The sequence below is a fragment of the Nyctibius grandis genome, chromosome 10, assembly GCF_013368605.1.
Source record: "Nyctibius grandis isolate bNycGra1 chromosome 10, bNycGra1.pri, whole genome shotgun sequence".
In the NCBI taxonomy this organism is placed as follows: domain Eukaryota; kingdom Metazoa; phylum Chordata; class Aves; order Nyctibiiformes; family Nyctibiidae; genus Nyctibius; species Nyctibius grandis.
In genome coordinates, this window is record NC_090667.1 from 24,381,370 (window position 1) to 24,396,236 (window position 14,867).

The 14,867-nt window shown below is 47.0% G+C and overlaps 1 protein-coding gene across 7 annotated transcripts in view; it reads left to right on the forward strand.

Annotated features, from left to right (window-relative positions):
• SLC6A6 (solute carrier family 6 member 6) overlaps positions 1-14,867 on the forward strand; it is a 116,252-nt gene that overhangs the window by 46,721 nt on the left and 54,664 nt on the right. The window contains exon 1 of one of the 7 annotated variants that reach the window (XM_068409658.1): positions 11,627-11,668. The exons of the other annotated variants lie outside the window; for them this stretch is intronic. The gene's annotated coding sequence lies outside the window, so the exon portion shown is untranslated. Of the gene's footprint in view, positions 1-11,626; positions 11,669-14,867 lie in introns of those variants that run through there. 7 annotated transcript variants of the gene reach the window in all.

The following is a 14,867-nucleotide window of genomic DNA, read 5'->3' on the forward strand; positions in this document are numbered from 1 at the left end:
ACTTTTATTCTGTTAACAATCAAGAGGAGACTGCTTTGTAAAGAAAAGAAACAATTTTGTTTAAATTTGAACAACTCCCTTACAATACTATTTCTGTGCACACTGAGCCTGTGTGACATTGTTTTAAGCCTTGTACTCGTATTCACCATTCGTTTACCTTTCATTAGTGACAAAATCTCAAATGCCAGAGAATGTGCAAAACCTGCTGTGTGATTTGCAAAATATTCCAGTGTTGGAAATTTTTCTAATGATGAAATACTTTATTAATTGCTTCTATTTTATCTGATTACTGGCTATTGCCTCGTGAATCCTGAGGGTTTTGCAACAAGGAAGCTCTTCACTCCTTAAATGATAATTTCTGGGTTTATGCTAAAATACTGTGTAAAAACTAGTATTCATTATTATTCAGACAATTCTCTGTTTCAAACATATCTTCCATGAGACTTTTGTTGAGAAAAAACAAGGAATTCAGATCTAGGCTGTTTACTAATAAAATCCCCAACTATTTCTGTAGAATGTGTTTCCTACTCAATTGTATGGGTGTGATCCTGGGAAGGAAAGTTCAAGATCTGCTTAACCTGGAGTTTCTTTTGCAATACACTTCCTACTGAATTCTGTGAACTGAGGATTGCTTCAGGAGTGTTCCTGCTGAAAAGCGTTCCCAGTGCTTTTGATGTCCAGCTTCTGCTCATTGGCTGTCACGTGTCCTTGGCTGTAACAATAATACAGCAACTTCTGCTGGTTTCCCCTCATATTGTCAGAACAACTCAGATTTTGGTATATGCCAAGAGAATCATAAAAACATGGACCATGAGTTTAGGGACATGTTTCTGCAAGCAGTGGTGATGAAATTACTCCTACAATATTGCAGCTAGTTAAAATATCACCTTGCTAGAAAGTATCAGCAGACTGAAAGGCAGAGAAAACATCAGAGAGCTTGAGAGACTCACCCATAATGAAAGATTAGAAGAATGGCTTTTGAACCAAAAGACAAGTGGTGATTTTGACATGAGCACAAACACGAAGGTCAGTGTGGATGTTTATATGGAAACATGGGAAAGATCTCATTTACCTTATAGCTGAGTCAGGGATGTAGTTACTATACCTTTATCCCCTGATCTAGATACAACATGGCCAAAAAGATGTATTGCGTAGCTGGGATACAACCAGGTCAGAGTCCCACACAAGCTAGTGACTTAAACTAGTTGCTGGCACTGAGGTGCCCTCAGCACAACACTTCCTTGTACCGCAGACCACAGGGGGGGCAGGTGTCTTGTAACCACGTCCACTGGCCCAACAACAGTTGCAGGAAGGTGTTGGACTAATGGTGTGACATAGATGCAAAGAAAATACCCTTTGACTATTAGCAAACAAATTCCAGCAGTGTGACCTGCTAGCCTGGGAGGCAGGTACCCACAACAGACCCACTGCTAACAGCTGGGGTATGTTTAAAACCAGGTTGTGCAAAATATTAGAGACTAAGCAGTATGCAGCAGCCCAGCACAGGCATGGAGACAGCTGGCTGGTGGGATGCTGGAGGTCTGCAGAGATCTCCATGGGTCTTAGGCTTCTCTTCCATCTCTGATTTCTGCCCTGCCGATGTTTGAGTGCATTACTGTCCTGTCACGTGATTTGTTTTATAACCCAGGGGGGACAGCTGAATTCCTTCTACAGCAACAATATTTTTTGTGATGCTAATGCCATGACCTTTATTCATGGAAAACAAAGTACAAATGGGGAAAGCAGGGTGGAGCTCTATCAGAAATGTGATGTAAACAGCGACAAAGATGTGGCTGTGCTCCTCCAAAGCCATTTCCCACCAGGTAAGAATCAGAGCAACAGGCATTGCGAACACAGCAGAGATCCTATCTGCTATTTTGTTAAGCTAATTGCCTATACCTAAAAGCAAGGTCTAATAAAAATTGCCAAATTGAACTTTCGATCAGATTAGACAACAACATCAACAACAATAGCTTCCAAAGGATTTATGGAAACAAATTCCCATTCCAGGTATCTGCTGATAATTTAAAAAAGACAGCCTCTTCTCTAGCATTCATGAAAGTAACATGAACAATTCAGCAGGAGAAGAGCTCCTGTTTTGTTTTGGAAACAGTCTCCGCAGTACCCTTGAAAATTCATCCTGAGGCAAGTTTGAAATAATTCATGCTTTTGCTCTTATAAAAATATCTTCATGTTTGGAGCAAACAGCTGTGATGCTAGTGGAGAACAGCAGAAATATGGCCTGGATTCAAACCTGTATCTTACTGGGAGAACTGGGAGCTTAGTCTCCCAGTAGGGAAGTGCAATTCAGGCAGTAACATTTGCAAAGCTGCCAAGAGCTCCAGGGTGGCATGAATCCAGCTTGAGGGGAAGACCTGAGTTCAAGCCAGGTGGAATGGGCATGTGGCAGTGTCCGCTGCTCCGTCTGGAGATGGTGTCTGTGCTCTGAGCTCCGGCAGGCCACTGGATGTGCCTCCATAAACACCATACCCCCCTCCACGTGGCTTCACAGGACCTCCGGGGGAACTGGATGGAAAAGCTCTCAGGGGTCCACCACACCCTCCACTGCTGAGCCACCCCACCACTCCCTGAGGCTCTGCTCTGTGATTTATTCAGCTCTGTCAACAGGCAATCCCAGGGCCTCGCTGCTCTGGATGATGCCCAGTCGCTGCTACAACCCAGCCTGGCCACGCAGCTCCCTCAGCTGCGCCACTGATGTTCCCCGCACTGGCACTTGCTGCAGGGCAACACGGACCAAGGGCGTCTTTGTGAGCACTGAGGGCATCCCGAACCCGCTTTGGCTGCTCCACAGGTCGCTGGGATGTGCTTCCCAAGAAAATGCAGGAGCCTGGGGACAAGTTTTGACACTTTCCTCCATGAACTTAACGAGCCCGACAGGCAAACACGATGGAGAAAAAATAAGAAAACATCAGGTCCTTGGCTGACACAGACAGCAAGAGAAAATTGTGCAGTGCTACAGGCGACCAAGCACGCACAAAACATCAACTGATTGTGGCCCATTTAACAATCAGCAACTGATAAGGTGGAGCATGGATACAAATCCAAGCCGACTAGCATTGGCCAAAGAGATTTAGAAGTGCAAAGCTGGATTTCTAGTGCTTCATGCTGAGCCCATTTCCCCCCCTCCCTTCTCCACGTCCTCCCGTGTAGAGGCAACAAAGCAGGATTGCGGGATTGCTCTGTCTGGGAGAGACACGTAGCAGCCGCTCTCTGCAAGGATGCAGCGCTGGGTTGGTATTGCCTGCTGGGCAGGGTGAGGCCACCCGGCCGTATGGTGGACCCATCCAGCGCTTCACTTTCTGGATTCACAGGACCAGTAGTGGGCACCTGGCAGGGAAAGCATGCCTGTTACGGGGACAGTCTTAGCTGCCAGAATGTGTAGCTGCCAGACAGGAAGGATCCCAGTGTGATCTCCTGTGTCGGTGGATCTCAGGGAGGCAAAGACCCCCGTCATTACTGGTTTGTGTTCTGTTTGACATAATAGCTGCGGGGCCACGTGGCGCAAAGGGGCTCCTGTGCACCCCACAAACCTGAGCCCGAGGTAACTGAAAGAGTCCTGGGTAGCTTGAGGAGGGCCATACAAGCTCATGTTGTGTATTGCTTTATGTTAATGCAGCTTTGTGTTACATGCTACTTTGCTTAGATGGGCATTTTAAATAAACCATTAGCAAATTTTATTAACCACACGTGGAGGGAAGATCAGATGTCTTTTTTTAAGGAACAGTAAATAACTCACAATTTTCAGAATGAGAAGTGTTTCTAAAACCAGTAAGGAACCAAACACAAAGTGGTGGCTGCTCCTGAATCCCAGGTTGTGTCCATCAGTCCTGTCAGCTCTCCTTATTTCTGGCTGGGCTTATACAGAGGAGAGACTCGATGGTGATATGCTGGGCCCTCAGGATGAAGGCTGGGAATGCAACGTGCATGTGTATGCGTTGGCCAGGCAGGGTGAGGCTGCCAGTGCATGGGGTTTTGGGTCATTTTTTTCTCCTCAGCATTTGCATTTGCTTGCTCCCGAGCTGTGTGGCTCCCGGGGTTGTGTCACCTCGCAGCTCTGTCCCTCGCTGCCAGCCCCTTCTCTCGCAGGCCCCATGCTGAAATCTTGAAAAAGGTCAGAGAAGAAATCCCCCTCACTCCAGCTTCTCTTCTTCATAAACGGGTCACTCTTTCAGCAGGTGGGCAGGAAACACCTTGTAAAAATACCGTTGTCAAGGCTTCTAAACGACACGGCAGATACACACACCATCAGCATACAGGGCCAGGCAGGAAAACCCCCTCAAATTCTGCCTTTCCTCATAACACCACCAAGTGAGTCACCCTGGCCTTGGGCCAGGTCAGGAGCTCGCTGCCCAGGAAGCACCCGGGTAAACTTTCCAAAACCTGCATCTGCCCAGGTTGGGAGATAAGAGTCAGGTATCCCGAAAGAGAAGTGCAGGGATGCCTCAGTCAACGTTGCTGAATTTATTTTAGGCAGCGGAGATTCTGGCTGAAAGATCACTTGAGAGCATGCCAAAGGCCCAGAAAAGGTAACTGCTTAGGGAGGCTCAAGGTCACCCAAGCCCGCAAGCCACCGGCCTCTCCTCGGTGACATTACTGCCCTCCAGAGTGAGGTGCTGCCATGGAGGGGCAAGCCGAGGCATCCTCCTTGGAGCACGTGGGCAATGCTTGAAGTGTTTGTGCCCAGGCTGTGCCAGAGGACAGCGGGCACGGACATGCCGGGAGGTGACTGAACCACCCTGAGCGGGCAGTACAGCAGATGCTGCTGCGTGGCCCTGCCGGTTACGAGCGAAGCTGCCGGCGCCGGCTCTGCCTCCCCTGCCACCAGATGCACGCAGTTTGTTTTGCATTTGGACTGGTAGTCCGGAAAACTGAAGTGCTGTGTTTTTAAGTTTATATTACATGTTTGCTTTCCAGTTTTGTTAATTAAAATCATGTAACTGGATGAGCAGTTACTGGATAGCTTGCAGGGTTTATTTGAAAGTTTCTGTTTTTTCAAGCATTTGATGCTCTCTCTCTCTGCTTGCAGTGCATTAATTCACCTAGCTAGAAACTTTATCTGTCTGAACTGGTAAAAGCATGCATTTGGGAATGGTTTTGTTTCTTACGGTATTTTCTCTTAGTGTTTGCCTACACCTGCCAATGTAATTTGTCAGGATAAACTAGGTACTTTAAAATAATTTTTGATACACTCTTCATAAGTGTTTCACCGTCACTTGGAGAGGGAAGGGAGCAGAGGGACCCATAAGCAAATAAAAAGAAATATGAGCATGTATGAATTCACTCGAGCGATCACTCTCCTTCCTCTTCGGTGAGTTTAATCCATCGGCTTGTCTGGATCAGTCACGTAAGTCGAGAGGGCTCGACTGCATCAGTGAGCTCACCACCATCAATTTCTGGACTATTTTCCACTGTGATGCCCACTGTCACCTAGGATGTGGTCAGGCTGAGCCTGCCCAGCTCAGTGACCAGCTCCAAATGGAAATGGAAGTGGTTCTGCACGGCAGCCTCAGACCCTGCTGACCTTTCATCGCTTTCAGAGTGGGTCTGCCACAACTTCTTCCCCATCTCCTAGCCTACATCTTCCTATGGCTTCCCACTTTTCATACCACCTTTGCAGCACCCGTGTAACCATCTCAGCTCTGCAGGAGCTGTTCTGCTCGTGAGGCCAAGGAAATCTCTCTGCAGGCCATGCAGCAGCAGAATATGTAGCTGCAGCACAGTGGGTATGTTATTAGCAGGGAAAGAGGCATGTTCAGAATGTGCATCGTCTCCAAGCCCACCTTGTGCTGCTGGAGTAGCACTAACAGCGGACTTACTCTGCTCAGGGATCGTCACTTAAACTGCCCAGGCTTGAAGCTTTACTTTCAGGACTGAAAACGTTAAGTGTGGACATGTGCAAGGACATGCCAACATAAGCAGGATTTACTCTGGTCCGCAGACAAAGCTCCGAGTAGCTCAGCGAAGCACATACATGCTGCGTTCATGCAAGAGTGAATATCACCTTAACTCAGCATTGCCTTGCTATGCAAATCTCAAACTGCTCTGCATTGTGTCAAATAATGACTCCAGAATTAGATCCAACAAGATAACTTTTTTTTTTTTTGCAGCAAGTACATTCAGAGACTTAGCCTTTTCAGGGCTTGTATCTTGGTTATTAATAGAATCGTTTGCCTTCTTTTGGAAAATTGAATTCATGTGATAAAGAGGAACTTTATGTATCAAATTCTGATGCAGAAGTTCTGGTATGAGTGCATTTGTAAAACAGAGAAGTGGAAAATGCAGGTTATATGGTAGAAAATTATTTTCTTTTGTGTATTTTTTTGCAAATTTAATATGATTGAGCCAGCAAAGAACAATGCCAACATTAAAAAATAAAAATCCATTACCTGTTGATCTTGTCCCATTTTTGGCAAATTTAGGCAGGCAATGCAAGATTTGATAAGAACTGTTATGTAATAGTTCAGGCAAAAAATGATTAAAAGAGATAAGTTACCATACATCTAGTACTAGGTAAGCGGATTAAAAAGAAAAAAGCTGGGAAGTGCAATAACTGGATTTACGAATGCCACATAAAATAAAAAGCTGAGCACAAATTCGGATTTTTGCACAGGGCAAGTGCTGCAGTATTTTCCTCAGGGAACAACCCTCTACTGGCAAAGCGTGCTCAAACAGAACAAACAAATCTTTTTTGTCTTTAATTGTTGTGATTCTGTTTAAAAGTTACAAGACGTCAGTTTTAGCATGTGGTATGCAATTGTGAAAGAAAATGGGTTTCCTGAATTTTCGGTGATTGACTAAAATCCACACACATACTGGTTATTTTAATTTGAGGAAAAAGGATTTTGTTTCTTTATCCTGTTACATAACACTGGATCTATTCTCCCTTGAACACCCAAGTATGTTTATCATTAATCTTAAAGGGAAACAGTCGTCCTTCAAAATCCGTTCTGAATTTTTATCTACTTTTTTAAAAGTTCGATCCCAAATGACTGGATATGAATTGAAGATGAAAGCATGCTGTTTATTTTTTTAATTAGATTACTTTAACCTCAATTATGCATAGTTCTTTTACTATTTTTCCCAACAGCAACAGTGAAGAAAAAACATTGGTTTAGCAGTGACTTCAAAAATGCAAAACATACGGTTCATACAGCATCCAGCGGGAGACAGAGTACCTGTTATTGGTTTTTAGCTCATTTTAATGAAACTGGCTGGCTTTCAGTTTGGAGACATTCTTTAATAATACCTATATTTTTCGTTCTATAGTGCATTCCTTTCAGGGACTTTAAATTGCTCAGGAGCTCTTGAAAATCCCTGTGAAAACCTTTGGATGTACGAGAGTTTTTTATTTCCAGGTAGCTGACTGTCAATTAACTTGAGACTTCACTTTTTCCAAAAGCCAGCGTGACCACTTTGGTTCCAGGCTCTTTGGTTCGTCACTTTAGGAATCAGCCCCTGTAAAGGAACAGGCATTTCTAAACTCAGCTGGTGTTCGGAAAAGACCCACTCCAGCCTTTCCGACTTCCTAAGTGCCTCAAATTAATACATCATTAGCTTGATGCAAGGAAAGGACTGGTGGAGGCAATCCCATAATGGCTAGGCAGTCTCAAATATAAGCAAAATAGGCCACCTGTAGCATTAAAACCAGAGAATTTAAAGCCAATTTGGGCTACTTTTCAAGAAGACCTGTAGGTTTTAGTTGTCTTTGTGTTCGACTTGTAAACTGGCTGCGTGGCTCCATCACTGGCACATTCACGTGTTGGGGAGTGTACCAAAACCACGTCATGTTTTGATTTCTGTTTGATATTTTATTTATATATGATTTAAATGGATAAACTAAGAAAAATTAACTGTCCAGGCCATAATTTCATCTAAAATAAACATAGACTAAAACTACAGCAATTTAGTGGATTGTGTGGATTAGTGACATATCCTGGTATGTAATAGCAATAGCAACAGTTCTGTTCCCTGGTTTAGTAATGCTTAAAATCTGCAATCCAGAGTCACCACATGATGTGCAAATCCCTCACAAAATCTGCCTCCCTTTTTCAAGCTCAGGATCCTTTGCGATACAGGGGAACCCTGAAGGTTGCCCCCATATAGCTTTGCATAGGAAATTTGTGTTTGTAGAATCGTTAGTGTGATGGACTTACGCAGAGCATCTTTCCCATTCTTGCTTATACCCTTCTTTACAGACAGTGCTACTTGTCCCATAGATTTCTGCTGGACTTTGTGCCTGAATAAATTTTGCTTTTTTTATTTTGATGTTTATATGTAAAATCTCCCCAATCTCTGCAAAACCTTCTCCTTGTTCTTGCCCTGCCTTGGTCCTGAGTCCACCAAACACCATGTTCCCTTTAGCAGCCACACATTGAAAAGAAATGAGTTTTTTTCTCTTGAAAAAAAAGCCAGAAATATTAAATTCATTTTGATTTTAAAATGAATGAGAATTTGCTGATGAGCTTATTTTAGATTCTGGTGTGATATCCCTCCACCTACCTCACCTGACAGAAATCTGATCTAACTCTGACATACACTTGTGTTAATCTGCATCCATCTGCAAAATTAGGAACTCACACCCTTGCCCCTCGAGACCTCTTTTATGCGGTGCAAATACAGTGAATCTCTTCTGACTTTCGTGCCTTCTCGGTAGATTTCCACACGTTGTAGCCAAGCTGGGGATTTGGCCCAATGTCTTTTTTAAACCCTGTGACCCAGACGTGGAGATTAAAAAAGAGTTATGTTATTGGATTAAACAGATACAAGAGGCGCTCACTGTATCAGCACCCAACACCTTAAAACTCCCGAAAGCAGCTCAGCATGTTAATGGCGAAAATAGTCTCTGAGAAAGAGGGAAAACGCAAAGGAAGGTGATTGCTAACCCGTGCCTTGGGCTGGGGTGCAAAAACCTGCCGCCGTCTGCAAAGCAGCCACAGGAACATTATATTCTGCTTTCTATAGCATCTTAACACTGCATACGCTCGGCATCTGGTATACAAGTCATTTGAACTACACCTACCTGTAAGCAGAGTGATTTTGGCCTGTCTTAGTTAAGTTTGGGTCAATGCCTTCATGGTGGGGTTTTTAAGGGGTTGGGCTTGATCACTCTATGAATGGCACCAGTGCACACTGAAATCAATAGAACTGCAGAAGTAAAAATACTAATGGATTAAAGCCAGACCTACAGGCAAAGGATAGTCATTTCAGGCACCATTTATATGCTTAATATTATACATGTGCTTATGCTTTGTAATTTGGGCTCTAACTGGTGATTTCGGTTACATAAGAGAGCCGGAGGAGCCAGAGGCATTAGTGCTGCTGTACGCCGCTGCAGCTGGAGGCAGAGTTCCCCCAAATATTCATCAGGGACATTCTCAGAAGTTGTGCTGTCTCATAATGAAAACAGCAGACAGCAATGCACATATTTATGACACAAAAGGTCTAATTATTATTATTATTCCACTTAGTTCCAGGTACTATTTACATACCTCTGACTTCAAAACAGCTTTGGCTGTTGTTTTTTTACCCCAAACATGTTTTTTTTTAAAACGCAGAGAGCAACCATGTGCTTTGTGTGGCTGACTTTTCTTTTCATGACTGAGAAGCAACAGAAGAAGGGAGAGGCAGAGACAGAAAATGCAGGCTTTGATTCCTCTAGAGAACTTGAGCAAAATATTCCGCTGCTGTCAGTGGTACAGCTGTGCTGGCAGGATACTTAGCACAGATGAGGCTCCAGCCGCTACTTACATTTCACCGATGGGACTGCCGGTTCCTAATCTGCATCGAGGCATCCTCACTGCAACTGAAACAAGTGGCTGAGCCGGTGAGAAATGTTTTGCGTCGTTCTCTAGTGCGGCCAGAGCCGCCTGTGTTTGTGGTCCCTCGTGGAGTTTCACAAAATGCTAGCTGCCTTCCGCAAAGGATGCGTATGAATCCGAAGCTGCAGTACACGAGAAACGTGAACCAGAAAACGTAGGTGGCAGCATGAACTACATCATGTTATTAGTTTAAACCAGACTGTTCAGTGGAGATATGTCATCAATTAGCTGCATATATCCTATACTTGTATCTATTTCTCAGTTAAAAACCTATTCGCTTTGCAAATCAGCTCAGATACTGGGAAATCACAGAGTGCACTGGCGTCAGGGAAAATCACTCGCATGACTGTGGCACGCCGTGTTTGGCATGCTGCGCTGCCAGCAAGGGTTGTGCAGAAGGGGTGCAGGTCTCTGGGCTTTTGCATGAACCAGCCAAGGAAATCAGCCTTTTCTAGAGACCTCCCTGGAGGCTGCTGTGATGGAATTTGATCCCCCCCGCAGCCTATGCATAGGTGATGGGCTCCAAAGGTGTGTCACCCAGTGACTGCTGTCCGAGTTTGTGGTGTAGGAAGCTAGGGTCTTGTGTCTGGGAGAGCAGGGGTATGGGGACTGTTCGCTCTTTGGTCCATCTCCGCTGTTCCCAGTGCAGGGTTAGCACCGTGGGACTTCTGTGAAACACAGATGGCCCCAAATCTCCTTTTCCCCACTACTCTGCCCCCACAATGCAAATGGTATTTTGCAGTCCAGATGATATTACTAACTCTTCAGCAGGGGTTATATGAAAATGCCTAGCGAGTCTGCACGCTGCTGTATCCTTTCATTAACAGAACTAGAGGAGATGCGGGTAGGAGAGCAAAGACATATGTGAGTCATATACCCGTTCGCCTGCAGGAGGAAGGCACCGGCTGTCGGTGCAATGAAACCCAACGCAGGACAAAGCGTTGCCCTGCTCAGTTCTCCTGCCCATCTCCCCGGCCGTACTTTGTTCTCCAGCTGTGAGCGGGGCTGACCGGTGCCGGGGACTGCACTTCTGGGAGGAGACCGAGAAGAGCAGAGGGATCCCGGTCTCCCAGGCACCTGCCAGGCCACGCTCCCTTGTGTTTCCTCCTCCAGCAGTAGACGGCTGCCGAGACCAAACGCCCCCAAAGCCTGGCTGAGCGACACCGGGACCAGAGCCCGAGCCCCGGCCACCTTCCCGGAGGGTAAAGTGGCCGCGGAGGAGCAAAGGCAAGGACGGGAAGAGCCGGTGACAACGCCGTGGGATGCTTTGTCTGCGAGAAGGGCGCTCGTTGTGTAATGATAAAAAACAGTAATTAAAAACGAATTTACAAACATAAAACATAACGAGAGGAGAGCCGCGGCACGCAGCCCTGCGCTCCGCTCCCCGCCCCGGCAGCCGCGGGGACGGCTCCCGCCGGGCCGGCTCGGGGGCGGCCCGCTCCCCGCGGGGGAAGGCGGGCGGCCCGGGCGGCCCCCCCCGGCGGCGGCGGCCGCTGCCCCGCACCCGCCCGCCCCTCCCCGCCGCCCCGCTGCCGCCTGCCAGCCCCAGCTCCGCCGCCGTGTCTGCGGCATGGCCCCTCCTCCCCCACACCCCTTCCTTTAGGCTCCCCCCTCCCCAGCAAAGAAGAGGCCGTGCCGGTGTTTTTCCACTCAGCAGGATGGGTGATGCTCAAAGCTCCCTCATTAGACAACAGACACGAGAGGTCAGGAAGAAAGCGCTTATAAATTACCGTTTCCTCCCGCTCGGCGCTGCTAGTCGCGCCGCACCGCTCCGCCGGACGCGCCGCAGGGGCGCAGCGGCGCGCAGGCACCGCGGCCAGCGGACGCAGGTACCGGCGCCTCCCGGGCGGGCGGGCAGCGGGGCTGCGGCTGCTGCGGCGGGGCGGGCGCGGAGAGGCGCGGATCGTCCCTCGCTGCCGCGGCGAACAAAGGGCGCCCGTCTCCGCGCCGCTCCGCGCCCAGCGGAGCCGAACCGAACCAGGCTGGGCCGGGGGCGGCGGCGGCGTCCTCCCTTTGTCCGCGCCGCCTCGGGGTGCTCCCGGGCGCGCTTTCCGTTCCCCTCCTCCATTTATTTTATTTATTCATTCTTCTTCTCTCAGCCTCCCCTCCCCAGCTGCCTCTTACTCCTGCGGGTTTTTTCCTCCCCCAGCGGTTATTTTCACACTCCCCCCTCCACCTTGCGTTAACTTTTTTTCGCGATAACAGTTTGCAGCAATTACTACCCACTTGCTGGCGGCCCTCCAGCACATCGATGGAGCACGCTTCTCTCCCCGGCTCTATTTGCCCTTTTTTCTCTCGCCTTCCCACCTCTCCCCGCTGTATTTTTTCTGGCTGCCGTGCGCTAACCTCAAGTGAAGAGGCTGGTACAGGCAGTGCTACATCTGATGCTAATGGGCCTACCTGGTGGGTAAGACCGTTGGCTGCTGCTTCCATTTTTTCCCTCCTCATTTTCCTTTTATTTTGTTGATCCTTGGCACGCTAAAATCAAAGTTGTGATTGAGACTTGAAGGGAAAACGCAGGGACTGCACAGGGCAGGTTACTGAGCTCAGCGTGGTGCGAAGGGGTGATAATTCTGTGTTCGTCTCGGGGTAACTTGAATCCAAAATTCACCCGCTGGCTTGGAGATAATGAATGCCCATCTCTGCCTGATATTGTAACAGGCAGCATGTGGGAGGACTTGCAAGGTTTCCATATAAGAACATGGGAGAATTTATTTCACACAGGCAAAGAAATGTGCAGAGTGCGTGTTATTTATGAAACAGAAGGCAAGCTGTGTTTTAGGCAGCTCTGAGAGTGGCAAAACTTTGTATTTAGAAATTGTAAAAGCTGATTTCTGCCGTTTAATAAGAGCTATGTTTGAAGGAAAGCACCGATGAAAAAAAGTAGTGGGTGAGGATCCAGATAAAGTCGAAGAAATACAACCCCACACGTACTCCAGCACGATTTGTGCCAGGGTGTAAAGATGGAGTTTTTTGGTTAGTTCCCATTTTTTTAACCGTATTGGGAAAGGCATTAAGAAAATGTGCCGAGAGGAGCTGGTTACGTTGATAGTGCTATTTTGGTAACTGCATTTTTTTTTTTTTTTTTATCGCTTGCGTGTCAAAATGTTTCGACTTTTGGACTAGCAAAAAAGTGAGGCAGCCCCGATCAGGGGACGTGTCATCGGCTGTGTCATTCAGGGCTCAGATGACAGTTGCTACCAGTTTAGATTTTATGGCTTTGGGTTTGAGGGTGAATCAGCCCATTAAAACCTGCTGCCGTGGAGTTTAGAGGGGAGAGGCTTTGGTGAGAACCCTGATGGGTGTTGACAGCCAGGTGTTTACCTCTGGGTCTGCATTTGGGCAAGCCGAGTGCTCTTTGGCATTGCCTACCTTTGCACGAGTGTTACGGAAGGATTCTCCTGAAGGGTGGTGGGTTTTTTTTAAAGCACGATGTGTGAGCAGTTGAGGCAGCCAGCATCGTGACGGTGTCCCTCCCCTGGAATAAGTCGAGGCTGGAGCACGAGCGTGGTGGGAGGATGTCTTTGTTGCCCTGGTTAGACTGACACTGGAAACTTTATTTTTGGCACTCTCAGAGATAGCATCTTCGGGTTTCCTCTTCAACTGTCTCTTCTCTGCTTTGCATAGTCTTCCCCCCCGCCTTCTCTTTATTTGCCTGTGTCTCACCTTCTCCGTTCCTTCCCCTTCCCACCTCTCTCACGGCTTGGGCTGCTCGGAGGCTGCACCCACTGGAGGGCGACAGACACCCTTCCCTCACCCGTGGGTCCTGGGGCTGCCCGCGGGTGGGGCGGGACCCGGACCCCCAGCCTGCGGGCGGGCTTAGAGAGGAAAGGCCACTTCTTGCTGTAGTTTATTAACCCACATCTTTCACCGTGTGGTGTTCGGGTTGTTTTCTGTCATACTTTGCAGTAAGCAGGAGATTGCAGTTGGCACTGTGATATTTGGAGGTACCGAGAAGGTGGTTGCGTGCTTGGGGGGGGTGCTAGATCAGAATCCTGGGGTTTTTTTTGTTTGTTTGTTTGTTTAGGGATATTGGTCTAGAATCCAGTAGAAATTTTAAATTCTTCAAATGCTACCAATTTGTATTTTATTTTACTTTGCTGTAACCAGGAACAAAATTTGGCATACTACTCTTTGTTGTCAGTTGCTAATTTGTAGCTTTTGGGTGGGTTGTGTGGAGGTTTCTTAACTGCCAGAGGTGAAATGTTTGGGCTGTGATAGGAGGCTTCAGTCTGTGTGAAATGCCATAGGAAAAGAGGTGCAACATTGTCATGGAAAAATATGAAGACACTTTAGATTGGCTTACTCCTGCTGCACGGTGCTTGGGAAACCTCCCGTGCCTGAGCACAGTTCTGTTTGTAAAGCCTTGGGGACGATCTTGTCTTACAGCTAATTATTGCAAATATTTCAATAAGTTTTCCTTAAATCGATACTCTGCCTAACCAAGACTGAGCTACACCTTAGTGGCTTCTAGCCAAGTCCTGTGGGTTGGGTGTTTCCAAAGAGACTCACAGCCTTCCAGCACGCTGCCATGTTTCCCAGGCAGTGATGCTCCCAGGATTTTCATCAATGCACCTCAAGACTCAACAGTAACCCCCCCCATTATTTTAATTTTGCCCCTTCTAGGTTTTCCAGTGCCCTATAGTTTTGCCCCATTGGGCAATAGGGCAACGTTGCCCCAATGCCCCTACAGCAATGTTGCCAGTTCCACCAGTAAGGGGAGTCTCTACAGTGGTGCCCTACCCAGGCTTTTAATCATGCTGATAAATGACTCTGAAAAGATTATGCTGATTTGTTTCTTTTAAATTTAGCCATATTACAACACATAAAAATGGATGGGAAAGCAATGGTAGTTAAAGCCTTTTGCAAGTAATGCTTATTTGATTGGTCATACTAATAAATTGTAGGTCGTTTAAGAAGTGCAGCTTTGAATAGATTACCCAGTAGGATTAGTGCCTTCGACTTCTCATCACTAACTTAATTTATGTGACCAGAATGGATCAGAGTTATGTTTTTTAAAGTAATCCT